Here is a 14619-nt window from a genome sequence, read left to right on the forward strand (position 1 = left end):
TAAAGTGCTGGCATCAGAGGCTAGGCCATCCTACTTTCGGGAGTATTGATCAACTGGTGAAAAGGAAGGTGATCAGCAGTTATGGGAAGAAGAATGATCAGACCTGTGAGGAGTGCATTTTGGCAAAATCTAAGAAACTTTCTTATACCAAAGGTAAGCATACTTCATCAGCTCCTTTAGATTATGCTCACAGTGACCTCTGGGGTCCTGCCCCTGTAAATTCTCTAGGGGGAGGGAGATATTACATGAGCATAATAGATGAGTATTCTAGGAAAATTTGGCTGTATGTGTTGAAGGAGAAGAGTGAGGCCTTTGGAAAATTCAGAGATTTGTGCAAAATGATGGAGACTAAGAAGAATGGTTGTTTGAAATGATTAATAACAGACAATGGCCTGGAATTTCTATCAAAGGAATTTGAAATTTTCTGTCTTGAGAAGGGAATTAAAATGCATAGGACTGTGCCTCTGAATCCTCAACAGAATGGAGTTGCAGAAAGAGATAATAGGACAATCCTTGAGATGGTAAGGTCTATGTTACTGGCATCTGGAATGGAGAAGAAATTTTGGGCCGAAGCTGCTGCTACGGCTGTAAAGTTAATGAATATGTTCCCATCTTCCAGCATAGGAGGTGATACTTCAAATTTCAGATGGTATGGGGAATTTGGTGATTATTTCCATCTCAGGATTTTTGGCTGTAAGGCCTATGTACATCTGAAGCAATCTCAGCTTGATGTAAGGGCACTGAGGTGTGTTATGCTGGGGTATCAGCCAGGTGTGAAGGGCTATAGGCTTTGGTGTGTAGATCCTGGAAATCATAAGGTAATCATTAATAGAGATGTGGTATTCTCTGAGTCAGAAATGCATTTCAAATCTTTGAGTCAGACTAGAGTCAGTATGGAAGAGGAGCTGGATTCAGGTACTTCTGGAGTTGAGATGGGGAATCAGCCAGAATCTGGTGCTGAGATTGAGTCTGAGATTTCTGAGATTAGTAGTAATGAAGGAGATAATGATGTTACAAGTGTTCACATAGATGCCCAACCAGATTTGAGAAATTATCAATTGGCCAGAGATAGAGTCAGGAGAACCAATATTAGGCCTCCAGCCAAATATGTGGATTTAGAGATGTTGTACTTTGCTTTGTGTGTGGCTGAGCAGGTGGTGTTCTCAGAACCTGACTCATATCAGGCAGCTATGAACTGTGAAAAAAGAGATAAGTGGCTATTGGCAATGATTGAGGAAATCGATTCCTTGATAAAGAATAAGACTTGGGTTCTTGTAGATAAGGTTGAGGGCAGAAAGGTTATAAGTTGCAAGTGGATTTTTAAGAAAAAGCTGAAATCTGCAGAGAATGACAAGATAAGGTTCAAAGCAAGATTAGTAGCATGGGAGTTCACACAGGAGGAAGGAGTTGATTATAATGAGGTCTTCCCTCCCGTGGTGAAACACACATCAATAAGAATCCTGCTTGCAGTTGTGGCAAGGAAAGATTGGGAACTCAAGCAATTGGATGACAAGACTGTCTTTCTACATGGTGACTTAGAAGAAACCATTTATATGCAGCAGCCTCAAGGTTTTGTGAAGCCAGTAGAAGAGAGCAAAGTTTGCTTGCTTAAAAGAAGCATTTATGGACTCAAACAGGCTAGCAGACAGTGGCATAAGAAGTTTGATGAGCATGTGTTGAGTAATGGTTTCAAAAGGTCTAGATATGATGAGTGTGTCTACATCAAGAAGAGAGGTGGAGCTGTGGTTGCATACTTGCTACTATATGTAGATGATATGCTAGTAGCAGGTGAACGCAAGAAAGAAATCCAAAGAGCGAAGGATGATCTCAGGAAGGCTTTTGATATGAAGGACCTTGGTTGTGCAAGCAGAATTCTTGGCATGGATATTGTAAGAGACAGAGGCAAGAAAGAAATATGGCTTGGTCAGGCTGATTATCTCAGTAGACTAATTGAGAAGTTTAAGATGGAAGAGACTAAGGAGGTTGGAACTCCATTGGCATTATGACTCGAATTATTTTAACACGAGAAATACCCGCAAGTGTACGAGGCTATCGTAGTAAAGGCAAGTCAAGAGTATCGTATCCACAGAGACTAATTAAGGGCTTAAGTACCTCAAATCAAGATCATTCGCTATTTAGACAACCGAAGATTGGGTTTTTGTATCTAAATCCTAGGAACAATGAATCAAAACAAAGTAAATAAAATGAAGATGAGTGAATTGAAGAGAAAGTGGAGAAAGAGTAGAGCTTTGGGATCCAACTACAATGTTAGTCTTGATTAATCTCACTAAACCTCTAAATCAATCTTCGAGCTATGCCGACTGGGGTCTCAAGAGTTACTAAGCTATCACGAAGGTAAGATCATGCCTTCTCTCGAATGCACATGACTTGTAGGTTGCATGCTAGGCCCAAAGTCTCCTTATAGTGTAAGCACACAACTCCAAAAGGCTCCTAAGATTTATACCCTCACACAAAACCTCACTCCTCTCGGATGATATTGATTAAGGTGTTGTCCACTCCCAAATCACACATTTGTTAATCAACTCTCGTATATTGTAACAATGTAAAGATGCATTCAAACGGGTAGCTAATCCAATGAATGTAAAAGCGCGGGAATGACAAAATAACAACATGAGCCAAGCATAACATTAAAAGATCGATTCACCTATTTGTGTCTCTAGGATTATTAGGAAAGTCGCTACCATAGGATAAGCCCTCTCTCGAGTGCACCTACCCAGTCTCCTTCCAATAGATTAGATTCTAACTCCTTAAGTTCCTAAGACTCAAGCCCTCACATAGGGTCCCCTCTCTCGAGTGTAGATAAACCATGTGTTGTACTCGTTCCTTTTACCACATAAAACTAGCTATCTCTCGATTAATCTAGTTAAACGGACATGGTTCTAATGTTGGCCAAACAAAAGAACAATAAAAGCACAAGAACAAGCAAAATAACCACAAGAGCTAGGCGAAGGTTCAATTCAATTAAATCAAAACATATTCAAAGTAATCTTCACCCAAAGCTCCACAAATGTATCTAGCTACTCATGTTTACAAGAATCCCACAAAATAGTCGGTAGAAAACATGGAAAACACAAGTAAATTGATACTAATTGCCCCGGAGATGAATTGGGGGTTGAGAATCCTTCGTCTTGATGGTTGAACTCTTCTCAATCGCCCTCCTCTTGCTCTTGGACGAAAATTGGTGTATATGGATGTTTGGAGGCGGAAGAATGGCGTAGGAGGTGGATGGGACTCTCTCCCGTGAACCCTAGGCGTTGCACATATATATAATAAAGCAAAACACCCGCCTGGGCGCCGTGCCCGGGCGTTTTCTTCTCAAAACCGGGCGTTTAGTCTGTCCCCGGGCGTTTTCTTCTCAAACCGGGCGTTTTCTTCCCAAACCGGGCGTTTTCACTGGATTGGGCAGTGTTCGTCTAATGGCCATAACTTCTTCTACGGGACTCCGATTGAGGCGTGCAAGATACCCACGTGAAGCTCTTTCGAAGACGAAGAGAATGGTATGAATTAGAGGCTGATTGGACTTCGAAATCTCCAGAAAAACTGCCTCGAACTAAGGCTATTGCACATCCACTTGTTTTGCACATTTTTCTACACATTCTTCACAAAATGGTCAAATACCAAAATAATAGAGAAGTAATCATAATCATATCCAATAATAGACGAAATGTGATCAAAACCATGCAAAATTACTCTCTAAAACCAAGCAAAATCCAAGTATGTCACATTACACTTCAAGCTGTCAAAACAGCAGACACCTCAAAATGAAGAAGAGAGACAAGAAATGCAGCTAATACCCTATGCCAATATTGTGGGTAGCATTGTGTATGCTATGATTGGCAACAGGTCTGATGTGGCTCAAGCTATCAGTGTTACAAGCCGGTTCATGGCAGATCATGGGAAGCAGCACTGGTTGGCTCTTAAATGGGCCCTGAGATGTCTAAAAGATGCAAAGGAGTATGGTATCTTATACAAGGGCAATGAGGAGTTGAAGGGGGAAGCTTTGGTGGGGTATTGCGATAGTGATTTTGCTGGTAACATTGACAACAGAAAATCGCAGACAGATTATATTTTCACTTTGTTTGGTGGATCTATCAGCTGGAAATCGACGCTGCAGAGTGTGGTGGCCTTGTCCGCCACTGAGGCCGAGTATATGGCCATCACAGCTGCGGTGAAGGAAAGTTTCTGATTGAGGGGCATTGTTGGAGAGTTTGGAGTGGTGCAGAGGACGATTCCTATAGGCTGCGACAACAGTGGTGCAATAAGTTTGGCGAAGCACCAGGTTTTTCACTAACGCAGTAAGCACATAGACGTGCGTTATCATTTTTTGAGGGAAGAGATTGAAAAGGGGAATATAGTTGTGTACAAGGTTGACACAAAGGATAATCCGGCCGACATGCTAACTAAGCCGCTGAACCGAGAAAAGTTTGAGTTGTGCAGGGAGCTGGTCGGCATGAGGAAGAGGAGTTAGTGAACTCAAAGTCAGGCAGTCAAGATGGAGATTTGTGGACTTTGTTGACTGCTGGTTTGAGCTCAGGGAAAGTTGCTACTCTAAAATACGTTTTTAGTTCAAATGTGTAGACTAATTGCCAGCCGTTAGATCTGTGCGAGTAAGGTGGATTAGATTACAGTTGTTCATTTTGTTTTTCCATCTTCTTAGCTGATTACGCTTAGATAATAGCAAAAAGGGTTTTAATCCCTAATTCAATTCAAATTGTATCTTGTACTCTAAACAATTCTCTCAGCAATAAACAAGATTTCTCTTCCATCCAAATTGATCGTGTTCTTGATTTACTTGTTGTGCAACTGATTCTGGGCGCTCTCACCAACATTCTCTTTAAGGTTCTCCTTTATAAGTGCCGATCAATTTCGACGTGTTTAGTTCGATCATGTTGAACATGGCTCTCTAAGATACTGATGGTTATCTTATTACCACATAATAACTTGCATGTCTTCTGCGACTCCGATTTCAATTCCTTCATCAACCTTCTAAGCCAAAGTATCTCGATTAGTCCACTCTTAATTCCCCGAAATTCAGCCTCAGCACTTGAAAGAGAAACCTCTTTCTGTTTCTTACTTCTCCAAGTGACCAGATTTCATCCAACAAAGGTGAAGTAAGTATCCCCATAGCATAGGCAATATCTGGTCTGGTGTGGGAAAGATATATGAGTTTCCCAACCAGTCTCTGGTATCTTCCTCGATCAGTGGTTGTTGCGCCCTTTACAACTTGAAGACCGTGATTCTGAACAATTGGTGTCTGCCAATTTGCAGTCTAACATGTCTATCTCAACACTTTGATTCCCAAAAAGTATTTGAGGTCTCCAAGATTTTTAATCTCAAATTCAGCATCCAGATGTTCCTTGACTCTCTATTTCTTCATTGTCATCTCCTATGATTATCATATCATACACATAGATAATCAAGCATGTGAACTTTTCATCAAATCTCTTGATGAAGCTAGTGTGATCTGAGTTACTTTGCCGATATCCATATTTCTTCATCACTTCAGTGAATCTTCCAAACCACTTTCTAGGAACTGTTTGAGCCCGTAGAGTGGCCAATATAGATAGGATCCTCTAGTTCCTCATTTAGGAATGCATTGGTCACATCATACTGGTGGAGTGGCCAATCCTTATTGGAGGCAATAGAGAGTAGTACACAAACAATGTTCATTTTGTCGACTGGAGTAAATATTTCAGAATAATTAATCCACTGAGTCTGTGTGTAGCCTAGTACATCTCAATACTTCTATCTGGTCTTCCTTTAGTCGTGAAGACCCAACGACACTCCATTATGTGCTTCCCTACAGGCAGTGGGCTAACTTCCCACGTGCCGTTTAGTTTCAAGGCCTTCATTTCGACTAGCATCGCTTCCCTCCAATGTTTCAATTTTACTACTTCTTCAAAGGTTCGAGGAATCTCCTCCTCGTATGAAAAAGCTTCGTCATTTTTTAGATGTTTGCTTTGGAGAAATTCGACACGAAGTATCTATTTTGTCTTCCAATCCTCTCAGGTGAATATCTTTTGGGAGGGATGCCTCCTATGCTCCTTAGGGGAAGTACATACTGACTAGTGTCTTCATCAATAGTATTGTCTTCTTTTGTTTCTGCACTAGAGTAACAACTGTATCCTTATAGTGTGGATTCGAGATTACCTCGGATTCTGTATCGTTGGATCAAAGGAACGCGGCGGAAGCGTCTGGACCCCATCTGTGGATGGGATCGTCCTATGAATAGTGCCAACTTGCTCTGTTGGTCCCACATCAAAGGTACTTCGCACAAAACTTCGAATGGAGTCATTCTCTCGACTCTTCCCCTAACTACTCTCTCACTAACTCCCGGGGTGTTTGTGATAATAGAATTCAGACTCGAGAAAATTACAGTTCATGGTTGTATCACTCGTTTTGTTTTAGGATCATAGCATCTATAGCCCTTTTTATTTATCACATACCCAACAAACACACAATTAGTTGCACACGGTTCAAGTTTAGATCTTTCATGTTTAGGATATGAACATAAACAGTATAGCCAAAGATTTTGGGTGGTAGAGATAGAGAGGATGGTATTTGTGTTAAAGTGGACAGGTGGTCTAAAGGTGTTTTATGATTTAAGGTTTTTGTAGGAAGACGGTCTATGAGGTATACTGATGTGGCTACAGCTTCAGGTCAGAAAAAGGATGGGGTTTTGGAGTCTATGAGGAGTTCCCGAGTCATCTCAAGAATAGTCCTATTTTTTCTTTCGGCTATCCCATTATGAATCTTGAATTTTATTCAAGTTTTTCACAATAATATTCTAGATCTGAGCAAGTATTCATAGATCTATAGAATTATATTCTTAATATGCTAGAACAATTTAAATTGATAAAAAGCTTGAAATTTGAATGTGCATATTGGTGTGAACATAATAGATTGTTACAATTGGGAATCGATTGGTTAAGATAAAAGATCGCAGTCAAGCGAAGCGACCAGGATGAATCAAGTTAATTAAAATCGGAAATGGCTAAATGAACACAAGGGATAAACCCTAGGTGTGTTTATGTAGCGGGTTGTCTTCATCGGGGCTCCGAGATCCAGATCCGGTGAGAGGAATCTGCGGCGGTCTCAGCTGGTCGGAGTAGGCAACGAACAGCAGCTCCGGAAGCAACTGCTTCGTGTTCGGACAGCAGCGCCAGACAGCAGCTGCACGGTCGTGTGAGAGCAGCTGCGTCGTCTTTAGGCGACGGCGGAAGAGCTTCCCTCGTCGGACAGCAGCTGATTGAGGGCTCCCTGTCGAGTGAAGGCAGCAGTTTCTGGCAGCCCCCTTGTTGATCCAGCGACAGCAGCGACATCTTCAGGGAGTCAGCGGCAGAGACATCTTCTTCGGGGAGTCATGGCTGATCGGAGGTGGCGGCCGCTGCTCCATCTCTGGACAGCAGCGATGTCATTTGTGCCGGAAGCCACAAGCAGCGGCTGCGCTGTCTTCGGACAGCAGCGGTAGCCGTGTAATCGGGACAGAAACGGCGTCGCGAGAAGCTGCTTTGTCGGCGATCTTCGTTGCTGGAAAGCGGTGGCTGCTCCAGTGGGAGCGACGGTCAACAGCCGCCTCGGTGTGGGGTGGCGGCCCAAACCCTAATTAGGGTTTTGGGCTCGTCATTTTGTCGTCTCATTGTTTCATTTTCAACTCGTTTCTTAATACACAAATTTATAATTTTGGTTTAAAATCCTAAACCTAGATAAATTATTTAACTCTTGGAAATTGGAATGATTCAATTTAATTAATCAAGACTTCCAATTTAAAAGAGAATTTGTTACTTTCTTTAAAATTGTAATTGCAATAATTAGCTCAATAATTGATTTAATTTATTAATTAGCTGATTTAGATAGATTGTTTCCATCTTAAAAAAGTCAAAATAATTAACATAAAGAAAATTCAATATTTGATTGATCTAATTTTTGGCATTTTCATAATTGGATGGATTTTTAAAGGAATATTCTCTCTAGCTTTCATGTTTTATTTTGAGACTTAATTGAAATTATCTTTATTTTAATTAGTTGTTTATGGATTTATTTCTTAGAAATATACCTTGGTAAAAGACATAAGTTTTTCAATTATTTAAAGGTCTTAAAATTTTGAAAATTACATATTAATAATTGGATGGATTTTAATTGGAATTCAATTCCTGGATCAAAATTTGAATTATATCTTTAATTTGATGAAGGTGAATTTTATTTCATCTAGAGAACATCAATTTAATTTAAAGATGTGAGAAATTCAATTGGCAATGACATGCCACTAAAATTCTTAATTATTAAAGTTTGAAATACGTAATAGGATTTTAATTGGAATTCAATTCCAGTTTTAAAATTTGAATTTTATCTTTAATTTTGATGAAGGTGAATTCATTTCATCTAGAGAACATTACACACATTTCACAAATTTAACATATTTCACACACTTCACACGTTTCACACACTTTACGCATTACACAAATTTCACTCACTACACACATTTCACACACTATACACCAAATACACACTCACACATACTTCACACAAAATACACATACTATACACATACACACACCACACACACTACACACACTACAAACATTTCACATATTCCACACACTACACACGTTTCACACAAAGTACACATATTATACACACATATACACACTACACACACTGCACACACTACACATACTACACACATTTCACATATTTCATATACTTCGCACGTTTCACACACTACACACAATACACAAATTTCACACACTACACACATTTCACACACTGCACGAATTTCACACCCTACACATTTCATACACTTCACATAATACATAAGTTTCACACATTTCACTCACTGCACACATCTCACAAACACTATACACATTTCACACACTATACAGATTTCACACACTTTACACACTACACACAATTCACACATTTCACACACTACGCACACTACACAAATTTCACACATTTCCCGCACTACACACAACATGTTCCTGATACACTCATGTCACCACAAATTCCACGAAATACCTTTTGTTGATCGGTAATAGCTGCGATGTCGTCAAATGGAAAGGGATAAGTCATATACGAGGGCACTCCGCCGGGTATCAGTGTTTCATTTTTCAAACATGTGAACCTTTCGTTCAACTAAGTTCAATACATAGATTCAACTCTTCTTTTGCAGGTGTTGCATATTCTGGAAAGTCTGAGAAGGTGAAGGCGACCGAACGCGACGTTCGTGGTCCAAAGGCGAGGAGGAGGTCCTTGTGATCGCACCGGAGGCAAGCATTGTCCGGACCATGTTGACGATCGTGAGCAAATCTTGTTGTGTCCGGGTGATGTCCTCGATCATAATAACAACTGCCTTCGTTTCCTTCTTCTTTTGCTGTCTCTCGTTAACCATACTACACACGGGGGAAACCGGTTGATTCAGTTTATAACAATGAAAGTTCATAACAACACAAGGAATATGAGCACCGCAATGTTTATTTCACACTTTCATATTTCTTGCTGAAACAAAAACAAACACAACACAACTCCAAACCCACAACCATAGCTTAACCAACAACACAAAAGACAGAGGCCTCCCAACTAACATCAGACTCACCAACAAAAATTTACAATTCTATAATGACAATGGTAAAATACATTCACGGAATTCTTTGTTAAAGTCTATGAAAATAATGACATAAAAACCGGACGAAGAAAGGCGTACATGTATCGTAAGGTTGAAATCGACGCCAACAATGTGTGGTTTTTGGTCGTAGATATGTCGATCTGTGCTTGCAGTTGGAGAATTGGAAGGGCAAATTAGGGATAAAACTTCCTTTCAAATTTTCAGAGAAAACGAGAAAACCTTATACCACCGATTTTCGCCGATAGTTATCTCACTTTGCCAGAAACCCGGCGATTTTCTACCGGGTGAACAGTGTTTTTTCCGCCCTTTTACTATTCAAGCCCCTATATAATATAATGTCCCTCTACACAAGTCGCGATCATGGGTGACATTTTCCTCTTTGATGTGGTAATCGATAGAGAGAGATCAATTGATTATGTACGAGGCTTCTTTATTTTCACATTTGAATTTCTTGCATCTATCTCATTAATGGTATGGTAGGTACTCATTTTAATTTATAATCATAGATGTAATCAGTAATCTTATCAATAATTATTAGATCTATAGCATCTACGTATTAGGAGTACTATAACTTATATTTTTGAAGTAATTGTTAGATGTATAACATCTACGTATTACTATAACTTACTTATATTTTTAAAATAGATAGTAAATTGTTGTTTGTCATAATTCATATACAAATGGGTTCTTATTAAATTAAAATAAACAAAATTACCAGTATAATTTACATATTAAATTACTGAACTGTAATATTTCACAAAACATCTATAATTGGTTATAATTTGTAGTATACATAATATGATCCATTTTAATTTGAAATATTAATTTGTTTCATATCTTATAAAAGTAGTTGAATTGACCTTTCAATAAAAGGTAAATTGACTTCTTTGTATTAAGTCTTTTGGTTGGTTGCAACATGGCTTTTAACACGTTCTCAGCTCACAATTTATGGAAATTAGTATACTACACATTTTTCGACTAATTTAATTCACAAGAGTCTTGGATCATTTTAATAAAGAGAGTAAAAATGAAGATGAGAAGAATAGAATCAAAAATAAAATAAAATAAAATCAACAATGACGGACCAGGTGGGGTCGGCCGACCCCACTGCGGGTCTGTGAGAGCCATTGGAGTCTCTATTAATTGGCCGGCCGATACCACAATAGTTCCACCGCCGACCCCACCATAGTGTTTCCATGGAAGAGAAGAAACAAAGTAGTGAAGAAAATTGAAAATAATGACATTGTGGATTAAAAAAAGGAGAAGGTAATTAGGTGAGGAATGACTGAGGAAGAAGGCTTTTGGAGAAGAAGAGCGTTGTTGAAGGGCTGTTGTTACTTAGGCGGCTACTTGAAAAGTGATTTTAGGTTTTTGTTTATTTTGATTATGTTATAGAGTAAGTATATTTTTTATATTTTATTTTTCTGAAATACTCCTAATATTCATCTATATTAACAGTAAAGAGAAAACTTATCCCATATATTACAAATTCAAGTTTCACCGGAAAAAAGCCCAAGTTAAAGAGGAAAGAGAGCCAAATACTTGTAAAATGTGATTATATTAATCTGAAAAGAAAGTTTTTACAGATTTAATATGTACACTAATTCTTTAGTTATTTATTTTATGCTTTTAATATAAAATTTTCAAACTAATAAATGCGTAGGAAAAAAGTTACTGGTTGTTTTTGTATATTATGTTTCATTGATTTAATTTTGTTGAGTTTTATTTTTATTTAATATACAAACAATAACAATAATACTTGAAGAATAACAAATAAAGTTATACTACAAACAAACTACTTGAAGAATAACAAATAAAGTTATACTACAAACAAACTAATGATAAAAACATTATGTAATGTCTCAAATTAAAATAAAATATTTGAAAATAAGAATTAGTAGTATAATTTTTAAAATAATAATTATTTAAATATTTTATATGTGTTTTATTTAATAGTTTCGATCCCATGAATTCTATTTTCTGGGTTCGTCATTGTGTCAGTATGTGTATTGTGTATGCAGTGTATGTATTATGTGTGCAGTGTGTATTATGTATGTGGGTTGTATGGTAGTGTGTTTGTATTATGTATGTGGGTTGTATGGTAGTGTGTTTGTATTGTGTATGTGGTGTGCATTGTGTGTGTCTTTTGTGTAGTGTGTGTCTTGTGTACAGTGTGTATATCGTGTGTGTAGTGTTGTGTGTGTATGTGCGCGTGCAATGTGTCTTTTATTTGTTCGGTGGTGTGCATTGTATTGTTTGTGTATATGAAGTGTGTGTACAGTTTATCTGAGTATGTCCAAAAAAATTTTAGAATTTAAAATTTTTTAGTGAAAAAAATTCAAATTCTGGAATCTATAATATAATCAAATGTAATAGTACAATTTAATATAATATAACAAACATAGCATGTTTCAATTAGAAAATGAAGCCTTGTCGTTTTAAAATAACTATTGTGTTTAAACGTATCCTTACGTTTATGCATCAATTTGCAAAAGTTCGCATATCGTAACAGTCTTTGAGGTGCGCGTTTTCTTTAAGGTTTCTTCAACCATAACGTGTAGCAAAAATTTAAATTATTTTTTTTTGTTGTGCAAAGCAAATTTATGTGGTTTGACTTTTTTACCATTCTAGTTGTTTTTTACAATCAAATATTATTTGGTTATCCAACCTTCATGTTGCGAACCAATAAATATCAAAATTTGGATGCATGCTAGTTCGACCGTCTGGGATTTAGGGTCCCTTCCATGTAACCAATGTCCTAAATTGTCATTATGTAACCCGCAATTTGTGTCCTAAACTCTAAAATTAAATTTGATAATATGTCTCCTTAAGAGTATTTATCGTATCTATATATGTCCTAAACTTTCGTGCATCATAATATTCACTCTTCAGACTAGTGGCGGGCCCATGGTCACCAATAATTTTAATAATTTCTATATATTTTAATTTATACCTATCCGTCCACTGAAAATATAAATTCTTTCCTATTTAGTCCGCCTTCTAAAAATAAAAACTTTCATTTTTAGAAATTTCTCTCTAATAAAGTGGGATCCCTTTTCCACTAACCCACTTTTCTTTCAATCTTTCTTTTATTTTACCAATTTTATATTTAAAATCAGTTCGAATCAAATGTTTCCATTTTTAGGCGTGAAGGGAGTATATTCTTCAGTTAATAAATATCAAAACGTAGTAGATTAGATGGCTCCTTCAAGTGCCTTTGAGCATCGACACCTAGGTTCGAATCGCACTGCAACACTTCACGTTGTTATTTTGCATTTAATGTATGTTCATATTTGTTAATTGATGGTCCTCTAATTGTTGATTTATCCTCTAATTAGTGATTATTCTCTAATTATTTATCTCTCGTATATCTCGCAGATATTGCAGTTGTATCCATATCTCTTGCTACCTCCTTACTTATGCCACAATTATTTTTGGCGATAACGATATCATTTTGATGTGTTTCTCTTGATATTTATTCAAGATAAATATATATATCTCTCTTAACTTCCTTGCTTCTATCGCAATTATTTCTAACAACAACAATATCATTTGATTTGTTTCTACTAAGGTTTCTTCAATCGTTTTAGTGGAAAAAAAATTTGAACTCTTTTTTTTCAGTTTTGAAGACCAATAAATGCAAAATTAAATGTATGGTTTGGTTGATTGGAATTAAGTGATATGATTGTGCGTGACAAATGAGAGAAAATGAATATTTAAAATGTGTCAGCTCGAAAAATGAAGTATTCTCTTCGTCCATGCTAAGATGACATACTTTTATTTTTGGTTTATCCAAATCTAAATGACACATTTTTTATTTTTAGTAACTTTCTCTCTCCAATTAATACAACAACCATTTTTCTCTTAGTTCAATTGAATATTTAACTCTTTTTCTAGCTCCATTTAATACTTATACTCACTTTTTCTCTCTTCAGTTAACACATTAAACAACAACTCTTAAAATCCTGTGTCGACTAAGAAATGTGTCATCTTAGTCGGGACGGAGGGATTACCATCTAAAACACGTGGCAGTCGAAAGATTTATTAACAATGGTTGGACCCATTGAATTTGATTTTTATGTATATAGTAAAATGATACATCCTCATATCTAATTTCATTAGTGTGGAATATGTGAAATTCTAAAAAGGCTCTGTTGGATATTGATGGACTTTCTACTTGGGCTGATTATTTATTTGGCCCATGTGTTATTGATTTGGGCTGAGCCCAAATTACTTACCTCTTGCTCCAGATGCTGCCACGTGGACTCTCACCCGGATCACGGCCCTGAGCCGTTGGATTGTGGAGTGTGTTAGTTATGTGAGTGGTGAGACTCTTGAGTCTCTCATTCCAATCGAACCCTACTCTCTCTCTTCTCTCTGCAGAATCTAGAACTCTTTCTCTGTGTACCCTTCTTCTCCGATGGATCTTCTGCCATTCTTGAGTGATCTTTCACGGTTTCTTTAGTGATTGACTGTGAGTGAGTGGTGGAGAAGGAAACTACTTCGGTTGTTGTGTGTGATGAAGATCTAGAGTTTAGTGTGTGAGACCTTTCTGTGTGAGTTTGTGTTTGAGGTGTCCAGACCCTGTGTGGTGGAGTTCTGTGGTGTTGGTATCTGCAGTGAGAGGTTGATCTCTGGTCAGACTTCAACGGTGCTCCCTTGGATTGGTTTCTGGTAGAATAGATCTGGTTATTGGCGGGGTTTTTGAGCCATCTATTGATCTATTCAGTGTCTCTCTTGTTTCTTGCATTAATCGGGTTGTTTCATTTGATCCGAGAGGATCTTGTTTGTTGTTGCTAATCCGTTTATTCAGTGTGCAGGTTTCTTTGGAGAACTTTGTTGATACTTCAAGAACCCTAGATTAAAATATTGACTATATTTGTAATAGTTGATAGTTCTTCGGTTGTAATCTTGATAACTCAACAAAATCAGTCGCGTGGTTAGAGTTTTACTGAACTCTCCTAATGAAGAAC

The 14619-nt window shown here is 37.6% G+C and overlaps 1 long non-coding RNA gene and 1 pseudogene across 1 annotated transcript; one reads left to right on the plus strand and one right to left on the minus strand.

Moving 5' to 3' along the window:
* Positions 1-3802: 3802 nt before the first annotated feature.
* On the plus strand, positions 3803-4207 carry LOC148933441 (secreted RxLR effector protein 161 pseudogene; annotated as a pseudogene).
* A 2675-nt stretch (positions 4208-6882) lies between these two features.
* Positions 6883-10032, minus strand: LOC148933442 (uncharacterized). Its single transcript, XR_016130776.1, has 2 exons — positions 9725-10032; positions 6883-9413 (listed from the first exon to the last, which is right to left on the minus strand). It is a non-coding gene; the product is annotated as an uncharacterized LOC148933442 (long non-coding RNA).
* Between the last annotated feature and the right edge of the window lie 4587 nt (positions 10033-14619).

The sequence above is a fragment of the Salvia hispanica genome, chromosome 1, assembly GCF_029641045.1.
Source record: "Salvia hispanica isolate PSC_SH4W2 chromosome 1, Shi_PSC_v1, whole genome shotgun sequence".
NCBI classification, from domain to species: domain Eukaryota; kingdom Viridiplantae; phylum Streptophyta; class Magnoliopsida; order Lamiales; family Lamiaceae; genus Salvia; species Salvia hispanica.